This window comes from Mastigoproctus giganteus, chromosome 7, assembly GCF_048544385.1.
Source record: "Mastigoproctus giganteus isolate SK-2022 chromosome 7, ASM4854438v1, whole genome shotgun sequence".
Lineage (NCBI taxonomy): Eukaryota > Metazoa > Arthropoda > Arachnida > Uropygi > Thelyphonidae > Mastigoproctus > Mastigoproctus giganteus.
This window is the reverse complement of record NC_143581.1, coordinates 55613231-55637025: the sequence shown is the minus strand read 5'-3', so window position 1 is coordinate 55637025 and position 23795 is coordinate 55613231. Positions and strand designations below refer to the sequence as shown.

General features: G+C 37.1%; 1 protein-coding gene across 7 annotated transcripts in view; it reads left to right on the top strand.

The window, feature by feature from the left end:
- LOC150082917 (TOX high mobility group box family member 4-B-like) overlaps positions 1-23795 on the top strand; it is a 359573-nt gene that overhangs the window by 174237 nt on the left and 161541 nt on the right. The gene's annotated exons all lie outside the window — the stretch shown is intronic.

Genomic DNA, 23795 nt, shown 5'->3' with positions numbered 1-23795 from the left:
GCAGGACCATCTAGGTGTCTAACATTTTTTACACAGTGGGTTAAACAGTGGTTTAACGAAATATAAATATGGTCCACTGCAGTGATGGCGAACCTACAGTTTGTCATTATTGAAATTAATAATAATAAACTTCATCGCAAGTAATATTACACCACAATAAATACCCAACAAAGAACGGACCAAGTATTCAACACGAGTTTAGGTTCTTCGATGAACGTTTCATTGTCATATGGATAAATTAAAAAAAAAAAAAAAAAAAACCTCCTGATGAGGGAAGGTTACTATTAATTGAAATGGATAACTTTCCCAGTTATAACTTTGTTAGTAACAATCAGTAAAGAAGAATATTCCAAATTCGGCACTCCATTATCCGGCACTACCACCCAATTTACGTTCATGTTTAGGAAAATGGGCGAATCCAGCAAATTTAGTTGCCTGATTTGCCAAAAGTGATATATCACTCAGTTTTAAAGTTTCACGATTCATATTGGAGGATTAGACTGAGCTAGCAATTCACTAAACACGCTCACTATATAGCGTTTACACGCGATGAACGGTGGAGAAATAAATGTGTGGCAACCAGAACCTTATAACACAGAGTAAGTAAAATTGAATTAATTCATAGAAAATAACACTTTAAATAGTACTTTTAACGGAATTGGGTTTATTTGGGTGCTTTTCTTTCGTCATCCTAGTGCAGAGTTTCCCAAACTTTTGCACCTTGAGCCTACTTAAATTTTTTCATAAATTTCACGCTCCCTCCAAGTTCCAGAACAACTGAAAATAAAGATTTGACCTAAAATTTAGCATTGAATATACATAATTGTATTATTTAATATATACTTCAATTCATTTAATCTAAAAAAAAAAATCGAATAAAATACGAAATATGGAAATAAATCAAAAATGCTTCGTACCTGGATTACTGGGATGGTATTTTTTATTTATTTACTATCAGTTTATTAACACAAGGTTCACCCCCTGTACAGCAAGTGGGCTAGAAGGGTATACAGAAATTATAAAATATACATTATACACTTTTGTACAAATTTTCAGCTCTTTACAATATAATTATTGTATAATAAAAACTATTAAATAGATATATACATTTACTAAATATATTCCCTTTGAATTAACATAGATCTTGATAATTGAAGAGTTAAATACATAGGTTGACTTCTTTATCAGTAACTAACATAACAGATTTATTTATTCATTACACTATTGCATTTTATTTGGTCATATCATCAAATTTCTAATAAAAACTGTTCAATTTTCACAGCAATCCTGGTGATTTAGTTCAGATTTGGTCTATAATTTGGCTTCTGTAGGTTTTGTTGACTTCAAACTTTACCGGATCAATGGAGAAGGTGTTGAAGTGTTCACTGGTGTTACATGGGAACATTCCTTTTAGGGAGCCCAAGTTTGATAGCTTCATCCTAAGTGGGGGATGGCTTCTATTTCTTCCTCTTGTTGGTGCGATGATATCTTTTATTGATGGGGCATCAATATGGCGAGTTAGCAGCTTGGTAAGCGTTGACAGATTTTTTTTGAGGACAATGAGCTTCCAGGAGGTCATGCCTAGGTTGACTAGGAGAATGGATTTCTAGATTATGAAGGGGTTCCCTCCCAGACGGTTCAGCCACCGCAGAATCCAATATTCCATTGATAGAAATTTATTACATCGAGAGGTAGATGCAGAGGACCAGATTTCTGAGGCATATAGTGGTATGGGTGTGAAACATCTATTAATGTATTGTCCAATCAGTCTGGTGTTGTGACAGCCTGCGAGCTCTTGGCGGATAGCCCAGAAAGCAGCATAGGTCTTCTTCTTTGCCTTTATTTCGTTAAACAAGTGCCTCGTGAAAACAACAAGCACCTTCTTCCCCACAAAAAAAAAAAAAAAAAAAAAGTGAACCCCACACTTTTGGAACCCCTGCCTAGCCTAGTTGAAGAAAAAGGTTCATTAATATATAGATTCTTACTTTAGGTTTAGGCTTAGTCGATGCAACATTACATATTTTAATATTATCCATTTAAAATAATACTCATATAAAGATTAAGGGACAATAAATATAAATTGTTAGAAGTATGTTTCATGAGATTTGGAGTTCAGTTCTGATTAATCATTAAATGCAGCATGGATGAATGTAGGCAGTCAGGGATCCGAAGGGCAAAGTTAATACGCGAACTTCCCGTACAGGTATCTTTCCATGGGAGCCTTCCGACCAATATCCTGACGGTTTTCCATTCGACGAGGGGAGGGGGCAGTTGGCGTGTCACACGTCTATGCACAAATTCCTCCGCTCTGAGCTACCGAAATACCTTAACAGACAGACTACTATTAGAATGCACTTATTTACAATTGCCGTGAAACGCTGGAACAATATTGCTAAAGAGACCGGAGTGTCTTTACTGAAATAGGATTGGAATTGAGATTGCAATGGACCTGGAAGTACCGAATAGCTCACATAAGACAGTTCTACTGAGCATCTTTAGCGAACTTTACGAGGTTGGCATCCAAGTTCTAAAGTTAAATAAAGGAAACAAGTCAATATTCCATTAAAATTATACATGTTTCCTAGCTGACTAAGACCGAATTTGCTCTTAGAAGTTAGACAGTTATCTAAGGCCCATGGTCATCTCCCAGGTCGATGCAACATCTGTTGTATTTTATTATACAGTATTATCTTTTAAAATTAGGCTCTGAAAGTGACTGGTTTAGGCTGCAGTACATGATAGTCGTTCTAGATTTTTTTTTTTTTTTATAAATTCAAATTAGTGTTTCAATTTAAGCATCGTTATTTTAAATTTGTTTCCAGCTTGACCATTATATGAGCCCAGGTGTAGATGTTTTGTCCGGGCTTGCAAATTTATAAGTGCGCCCCTGAAGCTGAATCTTGTTCAGTGAGACAAATAGAAATGAGAGGGCTTTTCTGTCAGTTCTTAATTTGAATTTTGCGTGCCACTTAAAATTTCCCACATGCAAACCGTGACATGCATGCCATAGTTTTGCCTTTACTGGTTTATTGAGAATTTCACTAAATAGGAAACTACTATATTTTCAGTATGGAAATTTCTGTAGTGAACTGCCACGTTGAAAACTGGTTATAAGGCCATCTGTAATTTTAACTTACGCATAAATACCTGACAACAGTTGGCTTAAAATTCATTGTTTTTTTTGGGCCCTAAATTATCGGCATATCTTCGAAACTAGTTTTCCCTATAAGAAATATTGAATAGTATGGACAGAAGATGAACATATACTGAGGAGGAATGTTTGTCCCCCCCCCCCCTAAATTTATATAAGTATAAGAAGAGAGGTACTGGAAATATAAAATTCCTAGGTGCGCCACTGTACTTTTGTAGATAGTCAGTTTTTCCTTTTCCTTTTTTTTTTTTTTTTTTTTATTATTATCCTACCTTCCCTCTCTTCGTCCACTCATATTTTATCCTTTGTTCAGCTTTTACAAATGAATTTTTTCATGCTTTTTTTTTTTCCAATCATTTAGAAAGAACACAAGTACAGACAATATAGAAAAAAGAAGTGCGCCTATTTGTGTACTTCTTTCTGTATTGTCTGTACTTTTCTTTTCTCTTCTGTTTTATTTTAAGTAGTATCTATTTTCTGTGTTGTATTATAATCTTATATTGAAATTACACTTTTAAAATATCTGTATTGAATTGCTTATGTATGAGTTTTCGGATAGGGTTTACTTTCCTTCTAGTGAGATACATAACTCGGTTGGGATGAACTGATAAATGACCTTTATTCTAATAAACATGAAATTTCTAAGAAAACTTCATTAATCTAATTTTAATTAATTCAGAGATATCTATCTACAGTCAGCTGTAGAAAGATAATCCAAAATGAAAATCTGTGTGTTGAAGTTACCGTACTTGGCAAAATTAATAAGATCAAATCCTTTTCAGTTAAATGGTGTTTTCATATTGCTTACTACAATCGATGCATTATGATCGTAGTTTTGGTCGTTTTTTTTTAAAAATCTCTATAACTGTAGTTTCTTTCTTTTTATCTGCAAAATATGATTCTATTTTTAATATTTGAGCTGCATACATTCCTCAATATGACATGCAGATGAAACCGAAAAATTATAAGTATCTTAAAAAAAAGAATGAATTTCTTTTTATTTTGGGAGGATTAGTGTGGGGGAGGGGGGGGTGTTTAGACTGTGTTACAAAAGATTCAACAAGATAATTCGAAAAGCAGTTCTGTCGTAAAAAAAAAAAACATCCTGTCTTACATTAGATACGAAAAATATTTTTCTTTAATTAATTTTCATCGTAATCCTATTCGTTTCAATAGGATTATGATGAAAACCTTCTAACGACTTCATACAAGCATTTGCCCATATTTGGGAGGTTTCATCCCTTTGTCACTGTATTAATCATAGTCTTAAAAAACAGACTCTGTTTCAAATGATTTTGCAGAGTCCAAAAAGCCAAAGTCTCTAAATTATAACTACAAGAGACAACGTTTTTACATTTCGAGTTTTTATGCGGGATAGTTTGATGGGATAGTGTACCTAACAGCATCTTACCGCAATGGAACTCATTTAATCATGAACTTTTGAACGTCTGCACCCACTCCTAAATGTTTTCCTTTGCATCTTTAGCCTCACCATAGTGCTGCTTCATTTTTCTATAGATTTCTGATGATTCGATATTTTTAATATTTGGGTCTATATAAATGCTTCAAAATGATATACAAATGAAACCGAAAAATTGTAAGCGCTATCTTTTTTTTTTTTTTAAATTAATTTCTATTTTTGGGGGAGGTAGAATTTATCCGAATTAAAAAAAAAAAAAAAAAACTCTGCTTAATCATAGCGATAGGCATAATTGAATGATTTTCTATAATTGAAATAATCCATTATGATCTCTCTATCACTACTTAATCTTGGAGCAATTTTGTAAGAGAGACGCCGTTTTTATAAATAAACTATTCGAAATTTTTAGAAATCTTCAAGTACCGTGTTAATAGACTAGAAAGGAATAGCGAAAGCTTAAAAAGCGGTACTCACCTTGAAATTAATCTGCGATGGTTTACTTAGGTAGCGTGGTTAATGTTTAAGTTGAATTGTTGAATTGAAAAATTAAAAGGGAGGGAAGTAGGTAAAAGTTGACTGAGTTAAATAGGCGCAAGGAAATAGAAGTGTACACATCCAATTTTTAAGCTTTCGCTATTCCTTTCTAAATAAACTATTCTTAACCATGCCTGGACTGTTCTAAAATTGCTTATAAAACTGTTACCAGATGTTTAAGTGGACTTGGCGCATCATGGCCTTAGTCGCCAATGCGCCATAAAAATCCAAACCAAACCAAATGTTTAATTATCGAAATGAAATGAATGCTTTTTAATGAGTCTAAATTTTTAAAATAAATAAATTTCCTCAACTTTTTATATAATTTTCGTATTTTCTTATGTTGTGGTATAGTAGAACCTCATAAATCCGGCATCTGACGTCCTCGGGATAGTACATTCAGGATTTTTGACAATTATTATTTATTTATTTTTTTAAGTTATACACATAGTGTAAGTATTCAGGAATAGTTCGTATTATATATGCATTCTATACCCACCTTCTCAGGTGAGCTTTTGGATTTTGCTAACAAAATCGTTTAAAAATATTGTCTGAAATCACATTTGAATATTTTTATTAGATAATACAGTATCTCTAACCCCAATATTCTCCACAGAACGATTAGCCACCACCAGCATTAAGTTCGCTTGTTTCAGAAATTAAAAAGGGGGTTGTTCGAATCCAGTATGGGTGTTGCGATTGCCCAATATTTTTTAATATGAAATATAAATGGTACGATATGATTTCAGCAAGTAGTACAGTATGCTACAGTACTCTTGGTTAAGTTTACTGTACTGTACTATTTATGTAAGTTTACTGTATTATTAAGTAAACTAGTATTGAATATCTCGGAAAATAAATGATTTTATACGTTGAAAATACATATAACAATGGCGCAGTAGGAAATACGTGTAAAACAGAAATTGGTGTTTGGAAATTACAGGGGTACACAATGCATAAATCCGGCACCTGCTATGCTTTTTTTTTTTTTTTTTTTTTTTAAGTCCGGCCAGCCTGTTTCCCTTTTGTCGTAACGGTCGATTACCCTCAGAGAAATTCAGAAAGTGTCGGATTTTTGGTAATTCCGATGTCAAATGTATGAGGTTCTATTGTACCTTAAAATTTGTATTATTTTTTGTTTCCAACAATGAAGAAGAAAATGCTTTTGATTTATCCTTTGAATCAGTCAAAATTTCATCCCCCTTCCTCTCCTCTTTTATTTATCTTTTCTATGAAACCAATGCCGATAGTACATATTTTTAAAGTATCTCACTTTATTCCATTCATCTTGCCTGCCTGTCTTCTTTTATTAGTGTTCTCCCTTCTCTCGATACAGATGCCTTATGGTGCATACCCAGTGAACGCCCTCTCTCCTTCGTCCATACAGTTTTAGCAGTTGCCCGGGCAACGAGTGGCTAGTCTTTTTTTTTTTTTTTTTTTAGTAGTGACACTTCCTTGCATCTTACCAGTTTCTTGGAATACTCGGAAAAGTTTTATATTCATGGTTTTACTGTCTCCTAGTAATAGAAAACTTCTATGAAGCATGAAAAATTGTAGAAAATAAAACCTGTGAAAATTCAGAACTGGGAATGAGGCCTAAGATGTGTGATTTGTGTGCAGTGTTGTATGACATGCTACTGATTTTCGATGTAATGCGAAAACTTAGTGATAGACTTGGTTTGGGTGTGAAGTTGACTCGTTCAATCACACACACACACGGAAATGCAAACAGCATATCTTAGAGGGATAAGAAAAAAAATGCGAAAAGTACTTTGAAACTGATACCGTCTGCTTCAACGAATAGTTGAAAGGTAAAAGGGGCCACTTTTCCCCGCCTTAAACCTTATTCATAACTGATAGATGTTTCGCTTTAAAACTTTAACTTTTTATGGCCTCGTGTAGATGAAAACGAACCCAGACTTGTTGTTATTGCAGTTTTAAAAACTCTGTTCGCTCCTAGCTTGCAGTGCATAATGAATGTGTCTAATAAAGGAGAAACACCTTACTTCTTTTTAACAAAAAACCAAAAAAAAAAAAGGTTTTTATATTCTGCATTTTTTAAGCTTTCTTCTAAATATACGTTAAAAATAGTGAGGGCCACGAATTATGTCAATAGATATCAGCATATTGCGTTATATCATAGAAAGCACGACCTTCTTTATTTACTCTTTCGTCCACATCAGGAACGACATTTTCACCTTGGTGGCAACGTAAGCCATAATTAATATTTATATTTATAAATAGTTAACTTAAAGAAGTTGGATATCGATTACTTTTTTTTTATTATTATTATTAAAATTTGGCGCAACTGTAGAAGTTCTAAATACATAATACATGAGGTTCATAATACATACATGGTTTGACAAGAATTTATTATCATTTAAACGATCGTTAAAGTTGATTTGCACCGCCCTAGACAAATATTAGAGGATTGGACATCGCGATATGTGAATGATTCTTGTCAAAAACCAGTGCAATAGGCCTCACTTAGTAATCTATAGGAATGGATTGCTTATAAGTAAAACAGCATGGTTTCCGTGTGGTCGTTTACTATGGGAAAAATAGTTCTTCCATTGTAAACTATTATTGTTGGCGCCCATGCAGTGGGAATGGTATCTTAAAGGGCAACAGTGTTCACACATCTATCAGTGCAGACTGTGTCAAGAATCTATAAGTGCCTGTAGGCCGGACATCCAGCAGAAAAAGATGAAATCAGGCTGAAAGAAGGTACTTAATTGTAGCCGAGTGGTCAATTCAAATTACAGAGGTACGCATGCTGCATGTTCTAATCCATGATACCGCAATATACAGTAATGATGTTGTAGTTCTCACGTAAACTTCTCTGATCCTCTGTGCTTGTCTCGGAGTATGAACAGAAAATTAATTTTATTTAATGCACAATCGGTAACAATTGTTTCTTTCCCATGATGCAAACGAAAGGCAGTAAAGGAGTTGTAGGTGTACACTCTTTTACTCTGTGTACTATATATATATATAATTGTTTAATTAATTTATATATATATTTTTACCACCTACTGTTATTTTATTTTGGTAACTATATGTTACTCTTGGGCCTCTGACTGCATATACAAACAAGTCCAGGGATTTTTGGTTAGCTAGAATAGAATGAGACAAACTGACAAATAACCAGAGATTAACCCCTGGCTTTTAGCCGTGAAGGGTATCGTGTACGGCATGTGCGTTTGTATGCAATAAAGATAATTGTAACATGTTTAATACAAGGGTTCAACCTCATGTACATACAAATTTTCCACTAATTGTCCAATACAGGCAAACTCCACAGGGATGTACCGTTACAAAAGTTCTTTACTAAATCTCATTACCACGAAGAATAATTTACAGTTCTTTTAAGACATCAGTTGGGTTTTATCCTTCCACTTTACTGGTTAATCATGCCATTCTCTTCTCCCCATGGACTATATTTTGGCTAGGTATAATAATGATAAACAGTACTCACAATTAATTTTCCCCTTCTCCAGGTTGGGCCAGCTCCTTGGTTTTAGGACGACTTTCCATTATGGTCTTCATTTCTCGGTTCCTTTGTTCTGTACTTCCAAAAAAAAAACTCACCGACCAACTCACTCTCTAAAACGGCATTCTCTCTCTCTCTCTCTCTCTCCAACGACCAAATCACTCTCCAAACCACCAACTCACTCTCCGTTTCCCGCCGAACAAATCCTTATACAAGTATATCCCATTTGGTCCTAAATTCTCCCGCACTCCTTATTTCAATATAATCCTCGATTAATTCCTTCGTCCTGGACTTTCTCTGTTTCTCCTTATATTTCTCCTGGCTTTGACTTTTTCGAGGAATTCTGACCTGACCTTCTTTCTGTAGGTCGAAGTTCACCGTCCTTCAGAGAAACTTTCCTCGCCCTTAAGCACCTTCCTAACGGTTAATACCTGATCCTATTTTAATCTTTTGTTGACGGGTATAATTAAATGTTCACCGAATCAGTCTAATTTGTAAGAATATATTCCAATGTTAAATGGATATATATTATTATTATTTTATTTTATTTATTTTTTTTAGTAAGCCAAAGCTTACAGAGTACTTTACCAACGTCTCCGCTCAGACAAAAAAGGCCTCTCGTGTCTGAGCGGAGACGATTGATTTTTGTTGTTGTTATTTGGTTTTTAGGAGCATTAGCAACTAAGGCCATATTGCTCTGGGGATATGCGGTGGTCATTTCCCTGACCTTTCCGCATCCTCCGTATTTGGTGGCTCACGGGCTCGAACCCCTGTCTAATCAAGAAGCATGTGCTACGCACTGCTTCTCCTGCCCACCTGGCTACGGAGGCGTCTTGATTTTTGTGACAAGGCAGCTAAGGCCAGGTGACGTCTGTAAATTGCATGTATTATGTCGTCCGTTTGGTGTTTTTAGGAATGAAAAACTGAGTTTTTGGGACAAAAACTACGCATCCGTCGCCCGAGACCGACGTGGTCACGGCATGGGGAAAAATTATAAAATATTAATAAATAAATAAGAATAAATCCTATAAAATTCCTCCTGCCCAAACGGAACTCCAATCCGGCCTTTTCTGCATAGTGCAACAGGACCATCGCGGCTAACTACAGTGTTAGCCGCTAGGGTTCTGAGTGGAAGAGTATATCCATCTATAGTTTTGCATAGTGTCGACCACTTTCGACATTTGCGTAATGTCGAAAAAGGTCGCTGAAGTAGTATAAATTTATAATGCAGCCGGATCAATTCCATTCATACTGTTTACCATCTACAGAAACATACAGATGGGGAGGAAGGTACGCAAAACTTTTGAATCAAAGCACAATCTTCCTTTCTATTTTGTCTCCTGACGTGTACTATGTTTTTTTTTTTTTTTTTTTTTTTTCTGGACTGATAGCGGTTCTCTCATCATTCCTGAGGACTCTATAAAATATAATTAAAATTCTTCCTACATTGTTGACATTGAATCCAGCCTTTCCGCCTGAGAGTAATGGAATATTCTAGAGATTAATTAATGGTACACAAGGTAAAGGTTGTGGAGGCACTCTAAAATATATGTTGCATATTGATTGTAGTGTATATCCATGGAAGATACGTCAGTTCATTTGGCTATATCTTAAAGGGCAACAGCGTTCACACATCTATCTACCAGTGCAGACTGTGTCAAGAATCTATAATCGGATTTTAGAATCCAGATTTTAATTCAGTCCAGAATTTCTGGGACATTTGGAAAAAAGGAGCACGGAGTGACAACATCGGCCAACGAATATGAGAAGCCTGGGAGTAGTGCTGCAGGAATAGGTTACTTACACCAAAGGATGCCTATGCATACCGTATAGGATCAATGTCAAGGAAATCCACTGCTTTTATCGCTGCAAAAGAAGTTCCAACTGGCTGTTAACTGCATTCTTTAATATTTTGGTTGGGTATTGTTTATATAATGTTTGGCAGTTAAATTCCACGACTACGTCCATTGCACGCAAGTGAAAGGCTCATAAGACCATGATGCAGCACGCCGTAACAGCTGATCTGCGTGCTGCTTTCCTCTACAAGGTCATTGCGTATTGTAAGTCATTCGTACGCAGTCTTTTTAGATTTGGTGTGTTATTTAAGATGTTGTCATTAAGCTAAGGAGCGGAACACAGAGCGAACATTAAATTTTGGTTCAAGTTGGGGAAAATTGCGACTGAAACCTATTCGTTGGCGAATTCGCAAAACAAGTGCCACCGTAGCCAAGTGGTCAGACAAGCGGGTGCATAAGTACACGTGCCTTGAGTGACCGGGATTCAAGCCCGTGACTGCTGAATACGGTGCTGTTTCTTGTATTCTGTCTATCTTGTGAACTCCTCCGACCGTTGGGTCCTCCCGGAGTATAAACAGAAAATTTGTTTATTTATTTAAGTGTATGGTAACGTTTTTTCATTGGTTTGCAAGATTTCGAAATGGCCGTAAGAATCTGGGCGATGAGAGTACTGTAGACATCAAAAATGGTTGAAAAGTTCGCTTTGATTGGGTCTGGTCGTCGAGTGACTCTTAGAATAATGGAAGAAGAACTTCACATTAACATAAAACCAGTTCATGCAATTCTGGCATATTGGGTAAAGGAAGATCTGCGCCTGTTCGATCTCACTATTTGACTGATGAATGAAAGTTGCTCAGAATTGAAGCGTGGGAAGAGTTCATTCAAAAACCAAAATGATAATGTTCACTTTTTTAGATAGCAACGGAATAATTCGGGAGGGATTTGCTCTAATTGGTAATACGGTGAATAAGGAATGCACAAGTTTTGGATCTTTTGATTAAAATAATTCACCTAATAAGGCCTCAATTTGGAGGAAAAGGGTGCTATTTCTTGTTACAACACTAGGCCGCATCCTGCGCCGATTATGAAAGAGTGTTTGTCAAATTGGAACCGTGGAGCTAAACCACTGTTATCAGTATTTATCTTCCCCCGGACTACTTCTAGAGGGAAAGAAAAGTCCTCAGGAAAATATACGGGGCAGTCAGCGAAGATGGACAGTGGAGGATAAGAACGAACCGAGAATTGTACCAGCTGTACTAAGACCTAGATCCGGTAACAAAAGTATGGAAAAGAAGACTGCGTGGCTGAGGCATGTGGAGAGGATGGAAGGGAACAGAGCTGATGTTCTCTTCTGGTGGAAGACGAAGGGCAGGAAGACCGCTTCTCGACATAGAAGTCCTTAGAAGAATGGGAGTCAGGGGCTGGAGAAGTAGGGCAGACATTAAGAACAAGAGAAGAGCAAGGACATACAAGGACTGTAGTGCTAGGAGAGTGAGTAAGTGGGCTACTTACTTCTCGTTTCCAAAATCACATCCACGTGAAAGGACAACAGTTTTGACGAATGTAGAGAAAATTAAAAGAAATATGACAAAGTAACCGGTGGCGGTCAGTTAAACTATGGGTTTAAAAAGGTTTCCAACGTAGCTGCCAAGGTGATAAACATTATATTTACTTTGATAAATATTAAAAGTTTTTCTAATTTTAACATCTGGTTTTCTTTAAATTATCATTTCTGGAGCTTAATCGTCAATCCCTATGTGAAATCTGTATATGTCCGTTTGTCTGTTTAATAATGAGAGACATATCAGTACATTCTTGTTGCAGTACTGCTAGTAAACGAAATGCATTATGAAAAAATTCCTTATGACATTGATCTCTCATATGCAGCTCGAATACAACTTCCTTCGAGAAATATTATTTTTGGTTATTATTAATATTTGTGGTGTTATATAAGGGGAGAGGACTCATAGTTGTCAGCAACAGTTCCTTTCTTTTTGTAGTACAGTATTAACTTCGAATTTCCCTTTAGCCTTGTTAATGGCCAAGAACTCAAAATCCTCTTTTATTAATGATAAAAATCCTCTTTTCTCTGCTTGAAGCTTCCAATCTCTGTTATATTAATATAATATTATGTTTCAACATTTTTTTAACGTGATATGTAGACAGATAAAACATGCATAATAGTTTTATCCCGGACTTTATGGAAGGCATCTGGAACTCGCAGTAGTCCACCCATGAAAATTAGTCAGTCGACCTTCACTGAGGAATGTAAACTACGTCCGTTAGCTAGCCTACACATTCGGATTCATATAGGAAAAGCCTCTGGTTTTTTTTTTTTTTTTTTTTTTTGCAAGGCTCAGTTCTTGAAGGTCGGAGGGATGAATCGCGACTTTAATTGGCAGGCTACGGAGCTTAATACTTTTTATGTCCCGTCTTGACTGCAATCATTACACTTAGGGGAATAAACATTTAGCCATGCCTCATGGCAAAGGCTCGATTAAACCCTTGTTTAGTATACCATGTGTACTTTTTTGCGAACAAATAAACATCGCAAATCGTATTTTCAAATTCTCCTTCTTGTAAGGACTTTTTCTTCTTCACTTTACATTCGATATATTTTGTAGATGTACAGGTCTCATCCCGCTTATTTCGATCACAAGGTCGAATATGAAATTTATGAGGCGGAATAATAGCAGCTTTTACGCATGCGCGTTAGTGACTTTTACATCCATTATACTTGTTTACAGTTTGAATTTCTGAGAAATTAGCGTGCAGAGATAAGTTTTATGAAGGATTTAAAGATGCGTCCGCAATCAAGCATTAATGGAAATTTAAATGGGGAAAAAAATTGCGCGCCTGTGATTTCGGTGTATTTTTAGGAAAATTTAAAAATTTTTGACGTATTTGTACTTAGTGGTTATTAGTTTTAAGACGTTTCATTTAATATTTTATTTTGATGGCGTCAGTGTAGTGGTTTTGTCCAGTGTCACTCGTTTGGAAAGATCTGTGTTCGAATTCTGTCGCAATTCCTGAAGTTCTCTTCAGTCGAGGTTATAGTTAGCCGCCCTCAGATGGAGGGAGTAGGATTTTGCCCAGTAAGTTACTCCATATTTCTTCACCTTGAGCAACATATAAATCGATTCGCGAAAACACACGTATCATGTAAGAGAAACCATAAAAATTAGTACGCCAAGGAACCTCTCCTTCTAAAGAAGCAATTCCGAGAAGTCTGAAAACACTAAATGGAGTATATTGATGAAATCACGCTTTTGGGCAGGATGGCATTCGTGTAAATGATACATTTTTACAATAAATATGCCATCTTTCGATTTCTTCAATTCAAAAACTTTTAAATAAAGCTGATCTTGTTTTTATCCCGTTTTAATTCTCTTATGACAAAGCTTTGTTCCAGCTAGGTAAACTAATCTAACAGATCCATCTTGTTCATCTGAATAATCGTTAGTGGTGTATAGACAGAATCAAATTGCTTTCCGTGCCGGGACTAACTAATGGCTAGTAATTGTGGAGAATCAATATGTAACGAATACATTCGGATATAAAACAGAAGTTGTTTGCAAAGAGAAGTTCAAAACGCGAATCGAATGTAGGTCACAGACATGAATAATGGAATGAATAACCTCGTACGTGCAAATGGCATGATTTTTTTTTTTTTTTTAGTTATTATTTGTTTTTGTAGGAGATTATACAGAGAGAGGTTTGTGGCCTTAATCCGGGACAGCCTGTTATTTAGCAGTCTCCAACCGTGGACGGAAAATGAGTGTAATTTAGAAATAAACTCGCGCGCGCACACACATACTTACAAACAGAAAAAGTGAGACGCACAGCGTTAAGGTCGAATAGCTGAGCGTGCAGCAGCACCTTGCCCAAGGACACGCTATGGGGAAGGTGACTGATACCAGTCATTTGCTTTTCTGTCAATAGGAATAGCGGACTGTTGAAAAAAAAAAAAGCACTGGTAATATCTGTGTTAATATCTGTTGTTTTCCAGTGATATTAATTTTTTACATATACTCTCCAGTATTTCCTTTTTCATTCTCTCTCTGATAGCTCTGTAATATCACACAAGATATGGGCAGGGTCATAGTTTGATTGTTTTGTTAAAGCAGCGTAAGCTGTGATGTATCAGTGCAGCATGTCTGTACAACTGCCTATATCGTATGGTCGGTTTGCACCCTCCTTCCCCCCCTGTTGGATGAAAACCCGAATTTCTGAGAGAAAATCATCCGTGAGGAATAAGCTTGAAACCGACTAACTTGGCCACGGAGTGAAAAACAGCCCAGAAAATTTCTCCCGTCTCTACAGTAGGGTCGTAACTGAAATATTGGGAACCCAGGACAGTTACGATTTCTGTCACCCCTGCTCCCTCCGCGCAGCATTTGGATATTCTTCGTTTTACTTTTATTTAATTGTTACCACCAATACCTTACTTACTAAATAAAATGAAGAATACATCAGTATAGTTTTGAATATGTCCATTAGAATTGTTCTTAGAAATTTTATATGTGTACTTTGCTCATAGTGTTTCAAGAGACGTGCTCCCACCTCATGTTTGACTCGTGCAGTTGCTTGGTGTAACTTGTCCTTTTTTCTTTTCTTCTTCTTATTATTATTATTGCTCAGGTACTAGCGTTAAAACCAAATACGACTAATACGGAATTTATGGACTGACAAATATTGCAGAATCCTATCTCTCCAATTAAGAATCAAGTTTGATATAATACATGAATCGGTTATTATTTATGTGTAAGAAATATTTCAATTATAAACTGGTATTTAAAACTAATTTATATATTCTTAATTACTATTTCTCAATATGATTGCTAATTATTATTATTTTAATGGCACAGTTCCAAAATACAGGGCGTTGTAGAAATTATAGTGATTTCTTCTTTTTTTTTTTTCCCCCTCCTCTGATCCTTATATGGCTTAGAGGAGAAGAAAAATTAGTGAGGTGAGTTTGGGATTCTGTCATGAATGGATGAATTGTGGTTTCTGGAGGTGTAGAACGTCTAGCGGTTTCCACCGCTAGCCCTCCCACACCTCCGTGGCATCGAACTGATCGCTTACCTTCCCAGACCACTCCACCATCGTTGTCTGGGAAGAGGTGCTAATTGAGTGGCAGCACTTTTAGAAAGTAAGATGGCTCGATCATGCGCTCAGTACACTCCTTCGGCATGTTAACCGACTGTGGCCTACGGGGTAGGCCGCTGTCATCCATGTAAATGAAATTTTCTTCAAATTCTGTGAAGTGTGGAAGCATAGTTTATCTGAAACTTCGGGAAAGCGATGATTGTCACAAAATAAAATTATAGTTCAAATGAAGTTTGGTCAACAGAAAAGTTTGTGAGAGCCGATGATGTAGAGGATAGTAAGACCGCGTATACCATTCCTCCAGAGGAGAAGTATTTGCTGTCAATCGACATTCTTCTCCACCTTCGCTATAGATAAGAATTTGTTGTGAATTATTTTAGAAGTTGGACCTGGAATTATATCCTAGCAGGAACAATGGTAATGTGTACTCACTAGAATGCCAACGACTGATCGGCGATCTTAAAATCTTCTTTGTGATAGCGATTTCGTGCGGTCTGATGTGACACTCGTTTTTTCCCTAGCCGTGGAGAATTCGCGTTGTAATAATGAAGAAAAGAATGGAAAAGCCCCTGGTGCAGGTTGAAGTAGCAACTGTCAAGAAGATATTAGAAGTTAAAGGAGAGATACTATTATAGCTGTATAATGCCTTGTAGGAGCTAAAGGAGGCGATTTTTCCTTGAGAATGGGAAACTACTAGAATTAAGATTCTTCTTCTAAGTTGCCTTGATATATTGAAGACTAGTTCAAGTTCCTACAGGTCAATAGCTGTCTTTCCGTCTTGGGCAAAGTTTATGAGAGGCTGCTCACGTTACGTATTGAGCAGCATTACCTATCAAAAGGATTAGAATCCTGTTGGCGGTTTGAATTCTGTAAGGGCAAGTCAACAGGAATTGCAGTGAATACATTAGTAGAGTGTGTGCGGTATACTCTTAGCAAATACCCCTTTGACTTTGAGGGGGTATTTGACGAACTATGGTGGGAGAGCTTAAGAAGAATAGATGGTTTAATCTCATCGAGATTATGGATTGCCCAAATAATTTGTATAGAGTTTTGAGAGATTACTTACATCAGCGTCAGTTGCAGTTTTTACTAAATATACACTAATAGAAAAAGAGGTGACCAGAGGAGTTCCTCAGGGCTCCAGTGTTGGCCCCTATCCTGGAATTATGTAATTGATGAGGTGTTAAAACCAGGATTGGAATAATTGTGATCCATACAACGATGATCTGGTGTTATTGGCGTATGGAGATTCAAGAAAGCAGTTGAAAGATAATGCAATGGGGGTCCTAAATCGAGTTGAGTGCTGGACTGACATTCATTGGATAAAGATGTCTCAGAAAACATTTTATGGTTTTGTTCAAAGGCAGTCTAAGTCAAGGTAGGCATTCCACGGTCAAGATATTTAATAGTCTGATTCTGTATACCTCATTGGTCAAATGCCTGGGAGTACTTCTTGATGAAAAGTTAACCTTTTTTTCCCCCATGTCAATTTCCCCATGGCACCTTAGGAATAAGATAAGGACTGCAAAGATTAAATGGCGCCTCCGTAGCCAGGTGGAAAGGAGCAGCAGTGCGTAGCACACGCCTCTTGATTAGACCGGGGTTCGAGCCCGTCACCACCAAATACGGGGGGTGCGGAAAGGTCAGGAATGACCACCGCATATTCATGGAGCAATATGGCCTTAGTTTCTAATGCTCCTAAAAACCAAATAACAAACAAACAAAGCAAAGATTAAAAGGATTGTGAGAGTGGAATGAGGAGTCAGGAATAGATCCCTTGACTTACTGATAAGCGCATTTTTATCTCAATCGTTACATACGCATGTGGTGCTTGGGAGAATAGGGCGAATAATATGATAGGCATGTGCTTGTATCATCACAGAAATTTGCCCTTTTTGGAGGCGGCCAAGGCCTGCAGAACGGTCTCGAAGAATGCTATGCAGGTCCTAGCAGAGTGAGAGCCAGTGAACTTGATTATTATGAAGCAGGTTCTCGAATTTTCTACAAAGCAAAATAAAGCTATGAAAATTTTGTGAGTTAGATCTTTTCCCATAGTAGATGAAATTTATGGGTGACAGGATTTGAAGATTGAGAGTAAGAGGCTGAGACTTGAGGTGGCAAGGATTTGTCAAGAGTTGTGTGACTGTTCTGCTATGTGTCGGGTCACTCATCCCTTTCCGCTAGAAATTTATACGAGTATAAAGCCGATATTGGGGTTATACGGTTCTGTGATGGTAATAGGGTATGGGTTGAGGAGATTGTTTGAGCTTGAAGTAATTGTGGAGTTGCACGCACTGCACTTGTGGGGAGATAGAAGATGTTGAACATGTGTTATGGAATTATCATGTATACAGGGCATGGCATTAAAGTACTGAACTAGGACAATAAAAAGAACAGAAATTGAAAGAGCTCAAAAATGGTTTTCTTTTTATTTAAAGTAATCACTACCTGATTGAATGCACTTATTACACCATTCTAAAAGTGTCTGAAGAGAGTCAGTGAAGGCGTCCAAAGAGATGATGTTCAGTTTGTAGGTTATGTTTTTTTTTTTTATGTGTTCAACATTCTGGCATTTCTTCCCTTTGAGGACAGTTTTTACCTTGTGAAAGAGAAAGAAGTCTGCTGCTGCTAGATCGGGAGAGTAGGATGGTTGGTTGATCTGTAGAATCCCATGCTTCGTCAGAAATGTCTTCACAACAAGCACGGAATGGGCAGTTGACTTTGTCGTGCTAGATCGAGAGAGTAGGATGGTTGGTTGATCTGTACAATGCCATGCTTCGTCAAAAATGTCTTCACAACAAGCACGGAATGGGCAGTTGACTTTGTCTTGCAACAATAACGAGCTGCCTTTCTCTTGGAATTGCAGCCTCATCCGAGAATTGCGCTTCAGTAGTCTTTGAAGTACTTGTACGTAGAATGCTGCATTGACTCTTTCCCTTTCAGGTACAGATTCCTTGCGAATCACATCCTGTTTGTCAAAAAAATATGATCAGCATCGTCTTGATCTTGGACTTCTGTAAACGAAACTTTTTAGGTCTTGGTGATAATTTTGAAAGGCCACTTCATGCTCTAACGCTTTCTCTCTGGGTGTCGTACTGAAACACCCAACACTCATCTCCAGTGACAATACAGTCGAGGGAATCAGAACTGTCTTGACAAGTCTGGATGAAGCCTCTTCGTGATGACTCTCTTCATTGCTTCTGCTCATCCGTGGGGCTGTGCGGCACAAATTTTGCACAGACCTGCCTTTTCCCTAAATCTTCAGCGGAATTTGATTAATCATCTCCTTATTTATATCCAATTCATTAGTCATTATTTTGAGGGCCAAACGACGATCTCTTGTCACATTTTCCCCAAATTTTGCAACTCTGTCCTCATTTCGAGAGGTTGACAGACGCCCACTTCTTGAGTCATCGCGAATATCGTCACGTCCGTCTTTGAAATCCTTATACCATTCAAACACACTGGTACGACTTAGCGTTTCGTCACCATAAATAGTTTTTAACATCATACGTTTCTGTTGCAGATTTTCCCAGTTTAAAGCAAAATCTGATATTGGTTCGTTGCTCCATTGAGAAATCCTGGCATGGAATGTTAACACTATTAACGAAACTGCATGTTGCTTGCAACCTGTCATCCTACTGGACAATCTCCGTAATAACATCTGTTGGAGGAAGTTTGAACTACAACATACCACTTCTGTTTAATTTCAAACTCATCGAGTATAACTGCAACAGTACCACTCCGGAAACTTTATTGCTACGCCCCGTACAATGATAATAAAAACATTTTAATTTCTAAAGTAGGCACTTAAGAACATGGAGACACACAGGGAAAAGAACTGTGTACACGTATATTGTTCCTGGACTTCGTGAGTGCGTTGGTTCACGAAGGAAGAGACTTTTAATTGGAAATGTATAATTGTAAATAATGTATACATGTGTAAATAGTACTGTATCTACATAATTTTACAGCGATTTTTTTTGGGGCAGGAGCTGTAACATGTTCCACTATACCTGACTTTTCAGGTGGTGGAACATGACCAAGTGGTCTATACGAGAATTTTGTAATGTAATGCGATGTCCCCCAAGTGTGGATGAGCGTAGGCTCTGGTAGCACATATACTATGTTGTAGTTTCAGCTACTAAGACCATATTGCTCTTTATATATTGTCTGTAAATTGTGTGTTCTGAGATTGATTTTCTGTTTGCTGGACGAAAGAAACCACATTACCTCGCCTGAAAACAAATAACTCAGCAACATTGCGAAAAAGGCCCATAAAAATTCCTCCCGATATCGACGGGACTCGAATTCAGATATTTTCCACCCGGTGTGGAGGGAAGGCGATCCTACCAACTGTGCTACCCACAAGGGATGTAGTTTAGAGTATGTATATATATATACACTCTAAATGGGGGTGGGGGAATGTTGGAAACTGTGCTCTGGAGACTTACTGCAATTTAATGTTAGTTGAGCAAAAAAAAAACCCTTACTTAAGTTGAAAAATTATTGCAAACTTTTGAAATTCCACCGGCTCACAACACTAGGTACCCACCAATATCCTTGCTCCCAGAATTCAATATAAAATTCAGTACAAACATATATGAATGAATATATATATATATATATATATATATATATATATATATATATATATATATATATATATTAACGAAGTTGATGAGGTTCCACCCGTTTTCTCTCTATTGGAGTGTGTTGGAAGCCATTATAGAATGCTGCTACAAGCCCTCGTGTTGTATCTAGCTTGCTTTCAGTCTACTCTGGATAGTTGTTGAAGCCATGGATTCGGGTTAAGCAAATTTCAATCACATTGAAAGGTGATTCGAAAGAATGAGAAGTGCATAGTGGCTTGTTTTATACACAAAAGTCACGTGAGTAACATCCATTGCTGAAGAGCTAATTTGATTTTGCTCGACAGATTTTTCGCACAGTTATCATTCTTTACTGTAGACAAACTTAACGTGACTTGTTGATATTACATTATCTCGTTCGCGTAAGTTTTGGGCTCAATATGTCGAGATTGTCCTTAGCTTTTTAAACCATTACGATACTATCCGCCAAGCCATTGACTCTTCGAGATCCCTGCATTGGCAACCTGGTGTGTTATGATAGTTTTCCACTGTATAGGACCAACAACCATCAGAAAAACAATTCATAGAGTGAGTTATCATGATCGTGCAGCTGCTCGGGAAGCTTTTTCTCAGCGGTGTACGTCACTGCTTATCCTGGTGTAGAGAACGGAAATACTGGACATTACAGCGGTGGAACAAAGTGATGTGGAGTGATGAATCACGTTATACAACCACGCATCAGATGGACGCACATGGGTGTGGCGTATGTCCAAAGATAATCTTCTCCCAGATTATATTGCACAAACGAAAGTTCGGTGGTGGTATTGTAATGGTATGGTTTATTGTATGAAGCCATGAATGCATATGTTTGTCATGACATTGATTTTTAAGAAAATAGTATATTGAAGCTTCCATTCCCAGCCTTGGACCTGTTATTTGGTTTTTAGGAGCATTAGCAACTAAGACCATATTGCTCCGGGGATATGCGGTGGTCATTACCTGACCTTTCCGCATACTCCGTATTTGGTGGTCACGGGCTCGAACTTCGGTCTAATCAAGAAGCGTGTGCTATGCACTGCTGATCCTACCCACCTGGCTACGGAGACGCCGCCGCCTTGGACCTAGATCTGAATACATATGAACAACTTTGGGATGTTTTAGAACAACAGTTGAAAGCCAGAACAATATAGCAAAGTGGCAGATTTACAGAAGGAATGGGGCCTGATTCCAGCCTCTGTATAGTAAAAACTTCTACAAAATAACCTCACAGAGCTATTGATGTCATTCAAGTGTATAGAAATCATACTGAATATTAAAATTTTCTTTTTCTCTACCAGATATCTGTTCATTTAATATCCCAGTACACGTTGGCGGGTGGTGTATATTCATATATATTTTTATATTTAATATATTTTGCGCACTTTTAATTTATATTTCGCCCATATATTGTATTTTACTCTTTACACTTTATATTTAATTTCAAATAAAGTTTTATTTACTATCCTGCCTGTTTGGTTGTCGTACTGTACAACGTCTCTTATGTTTGCTATTCCTGATCCCCTAAGGTTTTTCTATTATTTAAATATTTAAAGATAGTTTGAATTAATTAATATTTCCAACCCTAGGATACGTGATGCAAAAATAAAATTGAAAATCGTTTATTTCGGCTGATGTCTTTAAACGTTGGGAGAAAGGCATTATGTGGGTATTCACATAATACTGTATTACATTATAAATTTAAATGATATTTCGCACCACGAATCGGTTTGCAAATTTGTATAGTTTATTGGTACCATAAAGAGTATGGTATGTTGTTGGAAATTAAATTCCTTACAGTAGGTCTAATTAATACCCTATACCAGCTTGGTGTTGTAGAGACTCTCCGAAATTAAAATTAAATGGTGTGAAGTGTCTTTTAATTTTAATAAAATAAATAAATTTTCTGCTTATACTGCTGGACGAACACTTGGTCAGAAGACCTCTCAAGTTAGAATACAAGACACACCACCGTATTTAGCAGTCACGCGGGCGTTTATCACGGTCGCTCAAAGCGAGTGTAAAATATCATCTTTAAATTGTTTGACTGCCTCTTCACTACACCCAAGGCAAACTTTCTCTTAATGAAATTTGTTCTTCATTTTCATCTGGTGTTCTGTTTTGGTCAGTTATATATTTTCCGGACTCTTCGTATTAACAGAGAGGGATGCGGTTATTATCAAAGTCAAAATGGGTTATTTTTGGGTAATCTATATTTGGATAAATTCTTGTTTCATTTATTATTAGTGAATGATACAAGTAGCAGCCTTTCCTCTACCTCGACTGCTTCTAATGATATTTTTATTTCTTCCCATGCGGAGAACTACTATTAGGTTTACCTTTACATTTGAATTTGAAATAATTGCTGATTTGAAGGACGAAATATACAGAGTGCCTTGGAGGCAGTCTTTTTTGGAGAGTTTTTCTTTCTTCTTTATCGCTCTTCAGATTAACGTTTGACTCAGGTGGTACAGTGTATTTCGAATGTAATGTTTTTCCCAGCAGTCACTTTACGCCTAACATTCATAACAAAACTGAGAGGTGCTTATGAACAAAAATTTTCTCTGATTATCATCAAACGCATCTCCATAATTTGTAAAACACCATCTGTTTTTATCTTATTTTATTATTATTTTTCCCCCCGATTTTGGTCTTAGGTTTCTGCAGCGGAAAAATGTGCATGAGTTGTTTCCTGCCTGCGTTTTCCACTGGTTTCAGCACGTGGCAACTACTTTTAATAATTGCCAATCATGTATTGTTCATAAAGCATTTGGTTTCGTAGATAGCTAGTTCTCTTAACGATACATTAGCCACTTTGATCAGATAAAAATTACGCTCTCATTTGATGCCCTGTTGGCAAATTTTTGGCCTTTAGTGCATCTAGATGGCATAATTGTGCATTTTGTATTTTGGATGCCCATCACGTACTCATCTTATAGAACAGTAGTTTGTTATGCAGATTAGGAATATACTGCACTCTCTACCCGACTCTTTATTTCAGGCATTTTCGTTCCGCCCCCTTCCCCAAATCTGACGTCAATCTCTTATTCTCACATGCGCTAGTAAGGATATTGACCCCATCGGATGACTCAGAAAGGTATAAAATTAGCCATAAAATCTGTCATAAATAGCAGCTTGAATTGCTAGCACACTTTCTACTGGTCGCCTAGCGACTGTTTCCCTCCCCTTACTACCAGGGGGACTTCAATCAAAAGCTCCCCAAACAAAAGACTCGGCTTGACAAGGGAATTGACTCATCAATTAAAGTGATAGATTTACCCATGTGTATGGATGTGGCTTTATATCTGTATGGAAGCAGGGAAGCCCAAGAGAGAGAGAGAAATGAGGAGGAAGAGTCTAGGCTAAAAGATGCATGTATCCCTGTGTATCTAATCACCGGAAACTCCCTATTCTGCGAGAGGATGGAGATCATGATGATGTATCTGGGGTTCGGGGATCAAATCAATAACTCCGCCTATAGTGTTTTGCGGATGCAGGAGGAGTTTCTCGCTGACATTGCCCACTGTAATGTCTACAGTTTAAATAAACATTAGTCTGCTTGTAGAACGCAGAAAGAAATGACTTTACACATAGTAAGGCAGTAATCGTATTAGAAAACATGACTGTTTTATTTTAACAAACCTGATTTGCTTTAAAGCCG